Raw genomic sequence first — 14,382 nt, forward strand, 5'->3', positions numbered from 1 at the left:
TTAGTTTGAGTAAGGTAAAAAGAACTGGAGCAAAGGGGAGTGTAAACTTTGCTCTAAACTTGCTTGGCCTGGTTAATAAAAGTCAGAGTGAGAACAGCCTGTGCCCGGGTGATGACTATGTCTCAGGGATGAATGCCAATGAAGGACTTAGTTTAATCATCATCCCAAGTTGCCCAAGGCTCTCATCAAAGTGGCCCACCCACTTCTCCCTGACCTGCCACACTCTGCTGCTAATTTCCCGTTGCCCACATTCCTGCACACAAGGTCTGATGATTTCTATCTGCCTTAACCACATTTCTGCTTCACGTGCTCCTGGAAATTGTCTCCGGAGCTCCCCTTGCTGTCTCTTATCTCACTTCCCCATCTCACCTTGCATTCGGCTCCTTTGTCCTCTCACAGTGCTCCTCCGGGAGACAAGACTGTAAATTTTTAACAAGCAGGTTCTTCTCCACTTCGGGGCTTGGAACTTGTTTGCTTTCCCTCAAGGAGGGCTTCTCCCCTGCTCTTCCGTGACTAGCTCATGCCTGCTCTTAGGGATGTGCTTACTGGAGACCTCACAGAGAATCTCTGTACTGAAGCTGGCCTCCTTTCTCTCACACTGCATTGCATTTGGTAGTTGATTTAATTCAGGGTTCATTAGATATTTCTGTGTTTGCTCCTTCATCGCCTGGGACAATTTATTCTAGAGTAGGCTGTAATCAAGAAACAAGGCGTATGCTATTACCACGTCTCCATTTGTGTGTGGCCCCAGGTGGAACTATCAGAATACATTATTGAAGAACTTTTTGAAACGAGAACAAATGATGTGCTGCTGAGTTTTTACATAATCTGAATTTTTCTTGGATATTTACTATTTGGCTCTCTTACAAACAAACATGTTGATTGTCTAGAAAATGGGGTCTCTAAAGGGTAGTGCATATATATTATAAGAAGGCATAAAGTTACTTTGTAAGTTTTTATGTATTTTCTTACAGTTATTATGTATGTTTTATAAAGTATATTAATTTTTATATAGAAGCATATGCATACGATTTATGATGTAATCATTTTAAAGATTTTATTTTTCTTCATTCATGTGTTTGCGTATGTGTGGGTGCCTGCAGAAACCAGAAAACGGCATCTGATCTCCTACAACTAGAATTACAGGTGATATTGATGTGGGTTCTGGGAACTGAACTTAGATCCTCTGCATGAGTAGCAAGGACTCTTAATCACTTGGCCATCTCTCCAGGCTTTGATTTATTATTCATGCATACATTGTGTGAGTAACTTTTGCGCCATTGAAAGATGAGACTGAAGGGAAGAAGGGTTTCCTTTGGTTTGTGGTTTGAGGTGGCACAACTCACAACAGCCAGATGGCACAACCCACAACAGTCAGGAAGGCATGGTGGAGTTCACAGCGCCTTGCAGCTGGGGTGGGGACAGTGGGGGGTTGTTTGCTTACATTTCAGGGGACCAGGAATCAGATGATAAGTAGGAATCAGGACATGGGTATAACCCATAAGGCCCACATCACAGTGATTTACTTCCTAGATGTCATCTCATTAGTAAAGATGCCATTGTATCCCCAAATATCACCACCAGTTGGAAAACAATGTAGGGACATCTGAGTCTATGAGGGACACTGTACATTCAAATCTAACTGCATGTGTGTGGATGACAAATAAAAGACATTTTCTTCCTTTTTTACAAATAAGAAACTTGTTTATTAAAATTAATAAAATTATAAATCTTATGAAATAATTTTAAGACAGTAAGTGTATTACATGTTGATATGAACAACTTGCTTTATAGAAATAAAAATTTCCCCGTTGTATTTGAGACATGGTCTGACTGGCCTGGAGGTCCACCCCCCCTTTTGAGTGCAGAAAGTGTATTACTTAGGATTTTTATAAAACCTCTTCTCTCAGCAACTCAAAGAATTAGTGAACATGTATTTACAAAAATTGAAACCCTAGAGTCAAAGACAAAGTTGGATCTTCATACTGATAACACCAGGGTAAAAACATCAACAATTACTGTAAAACAGGAAGAGCTACTCCAGAGATAAGAATGCTCCAGCCCCACAGATTCAGGATGCTCACCTTAGGAGGAGAAGTCAGGGGAAGCTAACCTGGCATTCTATATGAGTTTATTATTATTATTATTATTATTATTATTATTATTATTTAGATTCACAATGCCTAATAACTTTTTTCTTACACCTTTATTTTTAAAAAACAGAGATACTATACAGATTTTAAAAAGCATTTTGGCATAAAACTATATGAATATGTTTTTGTCAGTACTTGATTTTTTTTAAGGTTTGGTAGTATGCATTGAAATCTTACTAGTTACAATGAGTATAAAGTACATGTAAAACAGAACGTAACACAGAAGTAGTCAAAGTTTTCTTGGTGTGTAAAGATTAAACAATGATTTTTAAATACCCAAAATTGCCACAAGGCTATATTCTTAGCTCTTGAGTTATTAATGATTTAAGGTCTAGGTGTACCCCATTCTAAGTGGGTGCTATACACTTGTTGTAGTTTTTTTTTTTTAAAGAAGGACTGAGGCTTCCACTTTTTGGCCTTTCTTTTCTTTTTTTCCTTTCTTTCTTTCTTTCTTTCTTTCTTTCTTTTTTTTTTGTTGAGCTTCATATGGTCTGTGAGTTGCTTCTTGGGTATTCAGAGCTTTCTGGGGCTAGTATCCAATTATGAGTGACTGCATATTATGTCTGTTCTTTTGTGACTAGGTTACTTCACTCAGGATAATATTCTCTAGATATATCTGTTTTCCTAGGAATTTCATAAAGTCATTGTTTCTGATAACTGAGTAGTACACCATTGTGTAAATATACCACAATTTCTGTATCCATTCATCTACTGAAGGACATCTGGGTTCTTTCCAGCTTCTGGCTATTATGAATAAGGCTGCTATTAACATGGTGGAGCATGTATCCTTATTGCATTTTGGAGCATCTTTGGGGTATATGCCCAGAAGTTGAATAACTGGGTCTTCAGGTAGTACTATGTCCAATTTTCTGAGGAACCACCAGACTGATACCCAGAGGGGTTGTACCAGCTTACAACCCCACCAACAGTGGAGGAGTGTTCCTGTTTCTCCAAATCCTTGCCAGCATCTGCTGTCATCTGAGTTTTTGAGACTTTTTCTGTGTGTGTGCTTGTGTGTGTACATGTGTATACACCTGGTCAGAGAAGGATGGGTGTCTTGCTTTTTTATTCTCCACCATATTTCCTTGAGGCAGGGTCTTCACTGAATCTGGCGTTATCATCAATCCCCAGCACCCTCCTGTGTTCACACCCTGCGGCACTGCCACTACAACAAGTGTGTGGCCATACTTGGATCGTTGTGTGGTGCTGAGTTTCACACTCTGTTCCCCATGCTTGTGCAGGAGGCACTTTTATCCAGAAAGCTAATTCTATCCCCAGTGAGTGCTGTGAAGAAGTGTGGATTAAAATATAGTATTGACGGGGAGAAACACCACATTATATTTCCTTATATATCTCCATCGTCTAATATATACCCACTATACGTTTTTATTAATAATGGCAACGGACTTCCATTTATGGAGCATATGTCCATTGCCGGCAATAACTAAGCTTCTGGTCTACAGTATCGATTTGTCTCTAAAGAAAGGCTCTGCCTGTGGTTGCTCAGCCTGGCCATGTGCTCCTCTCACCTCAGTCTCTGGGGCACCTGAGATTGCAGGGCTGTGCCAGTGTCCAGCTAGATGGCATTTGCAGTGACAAGTATCATAAGGTAACAGATAAGTGTCCCGAATGTTGTTAGTGAGATGCTGGTCTGACTCCGAAGCCAGGGTTGTTATCACTAATGCCTTGTCTTTGAATTCCCTCCCCTCGATTCTGTATATATCTACATGCAGATTTGAAAATCTGTATGGCATAGAGGTGTTACTTCAGTTTCCCACAGATATAAACCGAAACAAAGAGCTTATATGTGTATGTGTGTGTATATGTTTTTGTGTGTGTGTGTTTGCATGTATGTTCATGTGTGTGAAGATTAAAGGTGGACATTGAATGTTTTATTTATTTATTCTCTACTTTACTTTTTGAGAAAGGTTCTCTCCTAATATCTGTAGATTGCTGATTTGTCTATAAACTGGTTGATCAGCAAGCTCCAGGGATTCTCCTGACTGGGATGCCAACATGTCCTGCCATATTCAGCTTCTCAGGCCCCCGTGCTTATGTGCCAAGGATTTTACACATCGAACTACTCTCTCCCCCCCCCTCTCTCTCTCTCTCACACACACACACACACACACACACACACACACACACACACTTTTTGTAAGGAAAGTCAACCTCATGAGTCTGAGGAGAACTTTTTAAATTAAAATGAGTGTACCTGGATTTCCGTATGTCTGCACAGCATACATTTTAACTCCACTGGGTCCAATTTCTCATCTAATCTGAGCTACTAATATTTACACCAGGGGTGGTTTTCGAGAGTACATACACATTAAGGTCTGTAATGTATAGAATTTTCTTTAGTAGTCCTATGTAGCCTGGCAGGGCATACATTTCTGGTTTTCATAATTTTGGTTATTTTTGTGGGCCACTCTACCTGACTTGACTTTTTAAAAGCTAGTATCAGTGTTTTCACATAAGAAGGAACCTAAACCCAGACCTCAGTTTGACCTGCAATATCTCTGCCTCTTGTAAGCTGTAGATCACTTGGTCTTCATCAAAAGTGCACAGTTGCAATGCAATGTAGATTTAAGAGATGTGTCCTGTGTTCACCTTCCTTTATTGGTATGACCAGAACTTGGAGGAACACAGCATCTGACTGTCACATCCACTAGTGGGAATGAGGGTGGAAGTTCCTGTTTAGATGTTGTTAGTGTAACTTTGACTATTTTAGCTAAGAAATAACTTTTTAAATTCTTTTTTAAAAACGTATAGTTCTTTAAGCTAATTTTATATGAAGCTTTAGAACAAAACACAAAGCATGTTCCATATTTCCATTTCAAAGAGTATCATTAGTGCCTCTGAAATTGTGAGCTCTAACAACTTTCAGCTGCTTATAAAACCCAAACTTTCTAAAGGGAATAAAGCACATGAAGCCATCAGACAGGCTTACAACAGCCTTGCCACAGACTCTCTCCTGCTTTCTCCACAAGTGTCAGCTTGTTTCTCTTCTCCAGGGTACCCTGAAGGAGAAAAAGGTCACAGAACTCCTTTAACACCAGTCTTTTTGCAGTCTCTAGTTTTAGGGACTTTAAGAAAGAAATTTCAAATACATGGACTGTGTTTACCAAAAGTTGTACATATTTATAGATTCCATCTTTTCCCTAATGGCTGTACCGTTATTGTCTGAGAATCCATTTAGCAATTAATCATGTTCTGCCATGCAACAATTTTTCTCTCTTGACTTGAGCCATTACCTCAATATTTCATTGCTGTTTAATTTTATATGAATCTGTCTTGTTTTCTCTGATTGCTTTTCCGGGTCTTTAAATGGCAGGCCTCTTGCTTGTTTTCATCCCACATGGGGAGCAGAGTTCCTGCCTATAGTGGACCCTCTGGTCTTAGACTGGAGTTTCCAACCCAGCTCTGTTCTTTACTACTCCTGTAACTCTAGTCAATGTAGTCACTTACATGACCCTTTTCTACATCTATAAATGAGACTTGTGATACTACTGCTTTAGTTGTAAGCTTCGTGTTTTAAGCAAGCCTGAAGCCTTTTGCAGCTCCCAAACTAACCTTCAGATAGACTCTGGTATATCTGATAGTGGGGTTGGTATAAAAGAGGCACTCAATAGTAACAATTTTCACCATACCTTGTTTATCCACTTTATAGAGAATAATGAAGACACGTTCTTCAGAGGCCATGTTGAATAGTGTGTAAGTTACTGGCAGCCAGAGAGTTATCTTTGGCTCAAAGCTTCAAGAATCTATGTAGATTCTTATGTTCTTTGGGGATATGTCAGCTATTGTAAGCTTCCTTTAGGCACTTCCAATTTCTCTTTTATCTGGCAGAGAAACTGATGTAAGGTTGACAGGCTTACAATGAGTTTGGGGAAGTTAAGCTTAAAGCATCTTCAAGTGTGGCGACACCTGGATCCTTAATGTAGTTCCTAGGGTTAGCCATTTATTCTGTAACAGCAAAGAGAATACAACGTTGACAAAATAACACAGGTGAGCAGAGGGCTTTAAGCTTGGTGAGTGAGGTGCCTGGAGCTGTATGTAGATTTAAAGTTCAGATCATCTGACAGGCATTGGCTCAAGGTTTTTATTCTGTTGACAAAATTGTAAGAACAGGTCTTTGTTATCAAACTCTCAGAGTCAATGCTGTTGGGGGAGACAAAGTGGGTATGTAGCATTAGGTTAATGTCATACCATTATACGGTATGAAATGTAGTCATTAGGCATTTTCAGAGGGTAGATCACAGGAAAATGTAGAATTGCAAGAGAGGAGACCGGAAGGCACTTTCAGATGGTCTGTTATCAGGCACGGGGGTGTCTCCGTCATTCAGAAGAATGGTCTTCATAGCTCAGAGTTCTTACAAAGGAAGGAGTCCTCCAATCATAACTCAGAGTACTTACAAAGGAAGGAGTCCTCCAATCATAGCTCAGAGTATTTACAAAGGAAGGAGTCCTCCAATCATAGCTCAGAGTTCTTACAAAGGAAGGAATCCTTCAATCATAGCTCAGAGTATTTAAAAAGGAAGGAGTCCTCCAATCATAGCTCAGAGTATTTACAAAGGAAGGAGTCCTCCAATCATAGCTCAGAGTTCTTACAAAGGAAGGAATCCTTCAATCATAGCTCAGAGTATTTACAAAGGAAGGACTCCTCCAATCATAGCTCAGAGTTCTTGCAAAGAAAGGAGTCCTCCAATCATAGCTCAGAGTTCTTACAAAGGAAGGAGTCCTCCAATCATAGCTCAGAGTATTTACAAAGGAAGGAGTCCTCTAATCGTAGCTCAGAGTACTAGCGAAGGATGGGGTTCTCTAATCAAAGCTCAGAATACTAGCAAAGAATAAAGTCTCCCATGTGTCTTTTTCTTAGTTGTAAGGACAGAGGAAAAAAGGAAGGAAGGAAGGAAGGAAGGAAGGAAGGAAGGAAGGAAGGAAGGAAGAAAGGAAGGAAGGCTGATGAAGAAACTCACATAAACTCAACAGAAAACTCATCGGATTAATTTTAGATTCCCATTTTTTCTTATGTATCCAGCCATAGACTGGTACCTGGAGGATGCTGCAATCTACCCAGCTGACGAAGACCAAGGGCCACTCTTCAGCTCCATTTCTTTGTCAAGGGATCCAGGGGATGTTCATATATTCAACAAATACCCATGGAATACAAACTTCAGTGATAGGAGAATGGGTAAAACGTAACACTTTTATCTATGACTCCATTCTTAAGGAGTAAGTGATGTCGTTTACCGGTGATGACTGTAGATATTATTATTGGAGTCCATTACCTTTTATTCTGACTGTATGTACATGGAATGTTGGACTTACTGCTATCTGGTTACTTAGCTAGCTCGAAAAAAACGTATATATTAGATCATAAAACTTCTCATATTTTCCCCCAAAAGAACTCATACTTAAAAATAAGCTTTAACAAAGTAGCCCTAAAATACCATATTTTGCCACTAAGAATCTTATTTCTTTTTTAAAATAAAATCGTACTTTCTTTTTTTTAGGTTAATTTTTTTAATTGAACAACTTTATTTTAAAAAACAAATATAAATGCACAAATTTTAAGCATTTTTGCATAAAAGTATACAAATACATTTTTGTCAGTGCTTGGCTTTTTTTTAAAGGTTTGATAGTGTGCATTAAGATCTTACTAGTTACAATGAGTATAAAGTACATGTAAAACAGGATGTAACCTGGAATTAGACAAAGTTTTCTTGGTGTATAAGGATTAAGCATAATAGTTTTTTCTTTTCTTTTCTTTTTCTTTTCTTGAACATCACTCAGTCTTTGAGTTGTTTCTGGAGTGTTCAGAGCTTTCTGTGGTTAGTATCCAATTATCAGTGACTGCATATTATGTCTGTTTTTTTGTGACTGGGTTGTCTCACTCAGGATGATATTCCCTAGATGCATTCATTTTCTGAAAAATTTCATAAAGTCATTGTTTCTGATAGCTGAGTAGTACTCTATTGTGTAAGCGTACCACAATTTTTGTATCCATTCATCTACTTGAAGGACATCTGGGTTCTTTCCAGCTTCTGGCTATTATAAATAGAGCTGCTATGAACATTGTGGTGCATGCATCTTTGTTGTATATTGGAGCATCTCTGGGGTATATGCCCAGAAGTGGAATAGCTGGGTCTTCAGGTAGTACTATGTCAAATTTTCTGAGGAATTGCCAGACTGATTTCCAGAGTGGTTGTACCAGTTTACAACCCCACCAGCAGTGGAGAAGTATTCTTCTTTCTCTGCATCCTAGCCAGCATCTGCTGTCATCTGAGTCTTGGATCTTGGCCAATCTGACTGGTGTGAGGTGGAATCTCAGGGTTGTTTTGATTTGCATTTCCCTGATGGCTAATGATGTCGAGCACTTCCTTAGATGCTTCTCAGCCATTTGATATTCCTCAATTGAGAACTTTTTGGTTAGCTCCGTAACCTATTTTTTAATAGGGTTATTTGATTCTCTGGTGTCTAGCTTCTTGAGTTTTTTGTGTACCTTAGATATTAGGCCTCTATCTGATGTGGGATTGGTAAAGATCTTTTCCCACTCTGTTGGCAGCCTTTTTGTTTTCTTGACAGTGTTCTTAGCCTTACAGAAACTTTGCAATCTCATTAAGTTCCATTTGTAAATCTTTGACCTTAGAGCTTGAGCCATTGGTGTTCTGTTCAGGAAATTTTCTCCTGTGCCTATGTGTTCTAAGGTTTTTCCCTACTTTCTCATCTAATAGTTGCAATGTAACTGGTTTAATGTGGAGATCTTTGATCCACTTGTACTTGAGCTTTGTACAAGGAGATAAGAAAGGGCCTATTTTCATTCTTCTGCGTGCTGAATGCCAGTTGGACCAACACCATTTGTTGAATAGGCTGTCCTTTTTCCATTGAATGTTTACGGCTCCTTTGTCAAAACTCAAGTGACCATATATTTGAAGGCTCATTTCTGGATCTTCTATTCTATTCCATTGATCCATGTGCCTATTTCTGTACCAGTACCATGCAGTTTTTAGCACAATTTCCTTGTAATATAGCTTGAGGTCAGGAATAGTGATTCCCGCAGATGTATTCTTGTTGTTGAGGATGGAGTTTGCTATTCTAGGTCTTTTGTTATTCTAGATGAAATTACACATTGCTCTTTCCAATTCAATGAAGAATTGGGTTGGTATTTTGATGGGGATTGCATTGAATCTGTGGATTGCTTTTGTTAAGATGGCCATTTTTACAATGTTGATCCTTCCAATCCATGAGCATGGGAGATCTTTCCATTTTCTGAGATCCTCCTCAATTTCCTTCTTTAGAGGTTTGAAGTTCTTGTCATACAAATCCTTCACTTGCTTAGTTAGGGTCACACCAAGGTATTTCATATTTTTTTGTGACGATTGTGAAGGGTATCTTTTCCCTAATTTCTTTCTCCACATGTTTGTCCTTTGAGTAAAGGAAGGCTACCGATTTGTTTGAGTTAATTTTATATCCAGCCAATTTGCTGAACTTGTTTATCAGCTATAGAAGTTCTCTGGTGGAATTTTTGGGCTCACTTAAGTACACTATCATGTCATCTGCAAATAGTGATATTTTTACTTCTTCCTTTCCAATTTGTATCCCTTTGATTTCCTTTTGCTGTCTAATTGCTCCGGCCAGGACTTCCAGTAATATGTTGAATAGGTAGGGGGAGATTCCCTGATTTTAGTGGGATTGGTTCTAGTTTCCCACCTTTAAGTTTGATGTTGGCTGTTGGTTTGCTCTATATTACTTTTATAATGTTTGACTATGGGCCTTGGATTCCTGTTCTTTCCAAGACGTTTAACATGAAGGGGTGTTGAATTTTGTCAAATGCTTTCTCAGCATCTAGTGAGATGACCATGTGGTTTTTTTCTTTGAGTTTGTTTATATGGTGGATTACATTGATGGATTTCTGTATATTAAACCATCCCTGCATCCCAGGGATGATTCCTGCTTGATCATGTTGAATGATCGTTTTGATGTGTTTTTAAATTCGGTTTGCAAGGATTTTCTTGAGAATTTTTGCATAAATGTTCATAAGTGAGATTGGTCTGAAGTTCTCTTTCCTTGTAGGGTCTTTGTGTGGTTTAGAAACAAGGGTCATTGTAGCCTCAAAAAATGAGTTAGGTAGTGTTCCATTTGATTCTATTTTATGGACAGTATTGATATTAGGTCGTCAATAAATGTCTGATAAAATTCTGCACTGAACCCATCTGGACCTGAGCTTTTTTTTGGTTGGCAGGTTTTGATGACTGCTTCTATTTCTTTAGGTGTTATGGGATTATTTAGATGGTTTACCTGGTCCTGGTTTAACTTTAGTATCTGGTGTCTGTCCAGCAATTCATCCATTTCTTTGAGATTTTCCAGCTTTGTTGAGTATAGGCTTTTATAGAAGGATCTGATTATTTCTTGAGTTTCCTCAGTTTCAGTTATTATGTCTCCACTGTCCTTTCTGATTTTGTTAATTTGGATACTCTCTCTTTGCCCTCTAGTTAGTCTGGCTAAGGGTTTATCAATCTTATTGATTTTCTCAAAGAACCAGCTATTGGTTTTTTTGTTTCTTTGAATGGTTCTTTTTGTTTCTATTTGGTCTATTTCTACCCTAATTTTAATTATTTCCTGCCATCTACTCCTCTTGGGTGTATCTGCTTCCTTTTGTTCTAGAGCTTTCAACTGTGCTGCCAAGTTGCTAGTGTATGCTCTCTCCAGTTTCATTTTTGGAAGCACTCAGAGCTATGAGTTTTCCTCTCAGTACTGCTTTCATTGCATCCCATAGGTTTGGGTATATTGTGTTTTCATTTTCATTGAATTCTAGAAAATCCTTAATTTCTTTCTTTATTTCTTCTTTGAGCCTACTATCGTTTAATAGAGCATTGTTTAATTTTTATGTGTATATGGGCTTTTTGTTGTTGTCATTGTTATTAAAGACCAGCCTTAGACTATGGTGATCTGAGAGGATGCATGGGAGTATTTCAATCTTCTTATATCTATTGAGGCTCATTTCTGACCAATTATGTGGTCAGTTTTTGAGAAGGTACCATGAGGTGCTGAGAAGAAGATGTATTTTTTTGTTTTAGGATGATATGTTCTGTAGATATCTATTAATTCCAGTTAGATCATAGTCTTTGTTAGTTTTACAGTGTTGTTGTTCAGTTTCTGTTTCCATAATCTGTCCATTGGTGAGAGTTGGGTATTGAGGTCTCCCACTATTATTGTGTGGGGTAAGATGTATTTTTTGAGCTTTAGTAGGGTTTCTTTTATGAATATGGGTGCTTTTGTATTTGGAGCATATATGTTAAGGATTGAGAGTTCCTCCTGTCAAATTTCCTCTGTAATGAATAAACGTGTCTTTCCTTATCTTTTTTGATAAATTTTGGTTGAAAATCTACTTTATTCGATATTAGAATGGCCATTCCAGCTTGCTTCTTGGGGCCATGTGCTTGAAAGTTTTCTTTCCAACCTTTTACTCTGAGATAGTGTCTGTCTTTGTCTCTGAGATGAGTTTCCTGTATGCAGCAAAATGCTGGGTTTTGTTTATGTATTCAGTCTGATATCCTGTATCTTTTTATTGGGGAATTGAGTCCATTTATGTTAACAGATATCAAGGAATGGTCGTTGCTGTTTCCTGTTATTTTTGCTTTTGGAGGTAGAATTGTGCCTGTGTGTCTTTCTTATTTTTGTTTTCTTGCATAGGAGTTTTCTTGTTTTTACTGGGATGTAGTTCCCCTTGTCTTGGGTTTTTCACCTATAATTCGTTATAGTGCTGGGTTTGTGGTCAGATATTGTGTAAATTTACTTTTGTCTTCGAATATCTTAGTCTCTCCATCTATGCTGATTGAGAGTTTTGCTGGGTATAGCAGCTTGGGTTGACACTTGTGCTCTCTTAGGTTCTGCATGATGTCTGTCCAGGATCTTCTAGCTTTCATAGTCTCTGTTGAGAAATCGGGTGTGATTCTGATTGGTCTGCCTTTATATGTTACAGGATCTTTTCCCCTTACCCTTACTGCTTTTAGTATTCTTTCTTTGCCTTGGGCACTTGGCGTTTTGACTATTATGTGTTGGGAGGAATTTCTTTTCTGGTCCAACCTATTTGGAGTTCTGTGGGTTTCTTTTATGCTCATGGTCATCTCATTATTAAGGGTAGGGAAGTTTTCCTCTATGATTTTGTTGAAGATATTTACTGTGCTTCTTAGTTCATATTCTTTGCCCTCCTCTATTCCTATTATCCTTAGGTTTGGTCTTCTCATTGTGTCCTGGATCTCTGGACATTTTGGGTTAGGAGCTTTTTGGTTTGTGCATCTTCTCTGACTGTTTTGTCTATGTTTTCCATGTTGTCTTCGGCCCCTGATATTCTCTCTTCCATCTCTTGTAGTCTGTTGAAAATGCTTGCATCTGTGACTCCTGATTTCTTTTTTAGGTGTTCTACCTCTAGGGTTATCTCTTTTAGTGTTTTCTTTATTGTGTCTATTTCCATTTTAAATTTCTTCTTCCATTCCTTCATCTCTTTGGTTCTTTCTGTTTTCTTCTAGTTCTTTGAGTGTTTTTCTTATTTCCTCTTTAAAAGCTTATAATTCTTTATGCTTTTTCTCCCATTCTTGTTTAAGGATTTCTATCATCTTGAGGTATGTTTTCGGGTCTGAGTCTTCTTTTTCTGGAGTGTTTGGCATTCTGCTGTTTGCTGTGATGGGAGAGCTGGGTTCTGGTATTGCCAGGTTGTCTTGGTTTCCATGGGGTAAATTCTTTTTTTTTCCTCTTGCCATCTTGTCAGTGATTGGTTCTTGCCTTTCCATTGTACCTGGCCTATTTTCCTGTGTCTCTGCTGTTCCTGGTGGTGGGTTGTCTGAGTGCTTGTTCTGCACCCAAAGGCCGCAGGCTGGGAACAGACAGAGCAATTCTGGGTTCCTGGTTCCCTGAACCAAGCTGGGGGGGGGGCGTACTTTTCGCGGGCTCGGCAGAGATCTCTCTGCTCCCAGGTTACTTGGAATGCCTTCTCACCAGGTCTGTGTCCCTTGATCTCCCGAATCTTATTTCTTAATGATCAATTCCCAAAAGGCTGTAAAAACACAAAATTCAGTAAAAGAAATTTAGAAGAATTTACACCTTTAAGTGAAGAGTCTTACACGCCTTCTTATATATATATTACATTTGTGAGGATATTACAGGTATACTAGATGGTAAAGATTCTCTCTCTCCAAAGACCAAGAGCTTTGCAGTCATCATGTGCCTGTGCAGACCCCTCTCCACTGCTGCTCGCTTAGGGCAGCATCCCCCATGCATTCTGCAGCTGTGTTCCACAGCTGTGGCCACAAATGGTTAATTTAAGCCAGCGACTCTATTTTCTTTCTAAAGAATTCCTTCATTTACTACAACTGTTTAGAACTGATTTCTGTTCGGGGATGGGGGGGGGGCATCTCTAAGTTCCTTTTTTCTAAGACATGAATTTTGAAAAAGTATATAAAAACACATCAAAAAAATTTAAATGTCTCATACTCAAAACAGGCCCTTTGTTTTATGTGCATCATATAATTATCACATATACATATATATGCACATGTATACATATATACATACATGTGTCTATGTGCTTTTGAGAATGATGAAGTTAGTGATTAATCCACATTATTGAATAGACATGGTGCAAATCCTTATAAAAATAAGAACATTGTCCTGGATCTGCAAAGAAATGGAACAATACATTTATCCATATAAATGGACTTTGACTTTTTTTTTTCCTCCTATTTTGAGTCAAATATGATATACATGTCAAAGAGCTTTGCTATTATTATATTTCTCTTAAAAAAAGTACCCAAACCAATAAATCCAAACCATGGCATACTTATCTATCTCTGGTCTGGTGTGAGGAGAGCAGGGACTTAGACATGTGGGTGATAGTCCCTGGGTAGTGCAGTCAGTGTGATAATGGTCATTGCACACAATAGAGTGGATCTGCCAGGCTGAGAATTGTGTTAACGGTGTCAGGCATGTTATCTAATTAACTCTCCTATTCTAATCTTATAATTGTGCCTCAGTAGCTTCAACGCAGACTTTTCTTTTTCGGGTTGGAAACTTACAGCACAGCCCGATTTCTACCTGCCAGTGGCTTAGAGTGAATTTAGGAGCAGCCCTTCTGTTTCTGCGGCTGAGATATGTGGAATAAACAGAAGGCACAAGGGAAGCAACATGAAAGGAGCACACTAACGTGGAGTCAAAGAAGGACAATCATTAT

Source organism: Micromys minutus (genome assembly GCF_963924665.1).
Source record: "Micromys minutus genome assembly, chromosome: 14".
Lineage (NCBI taxonomy): Eukaryota > Metazoa > Chordata > Mammalia > Rodentia > Muridae > Micromys > Micromys minutus.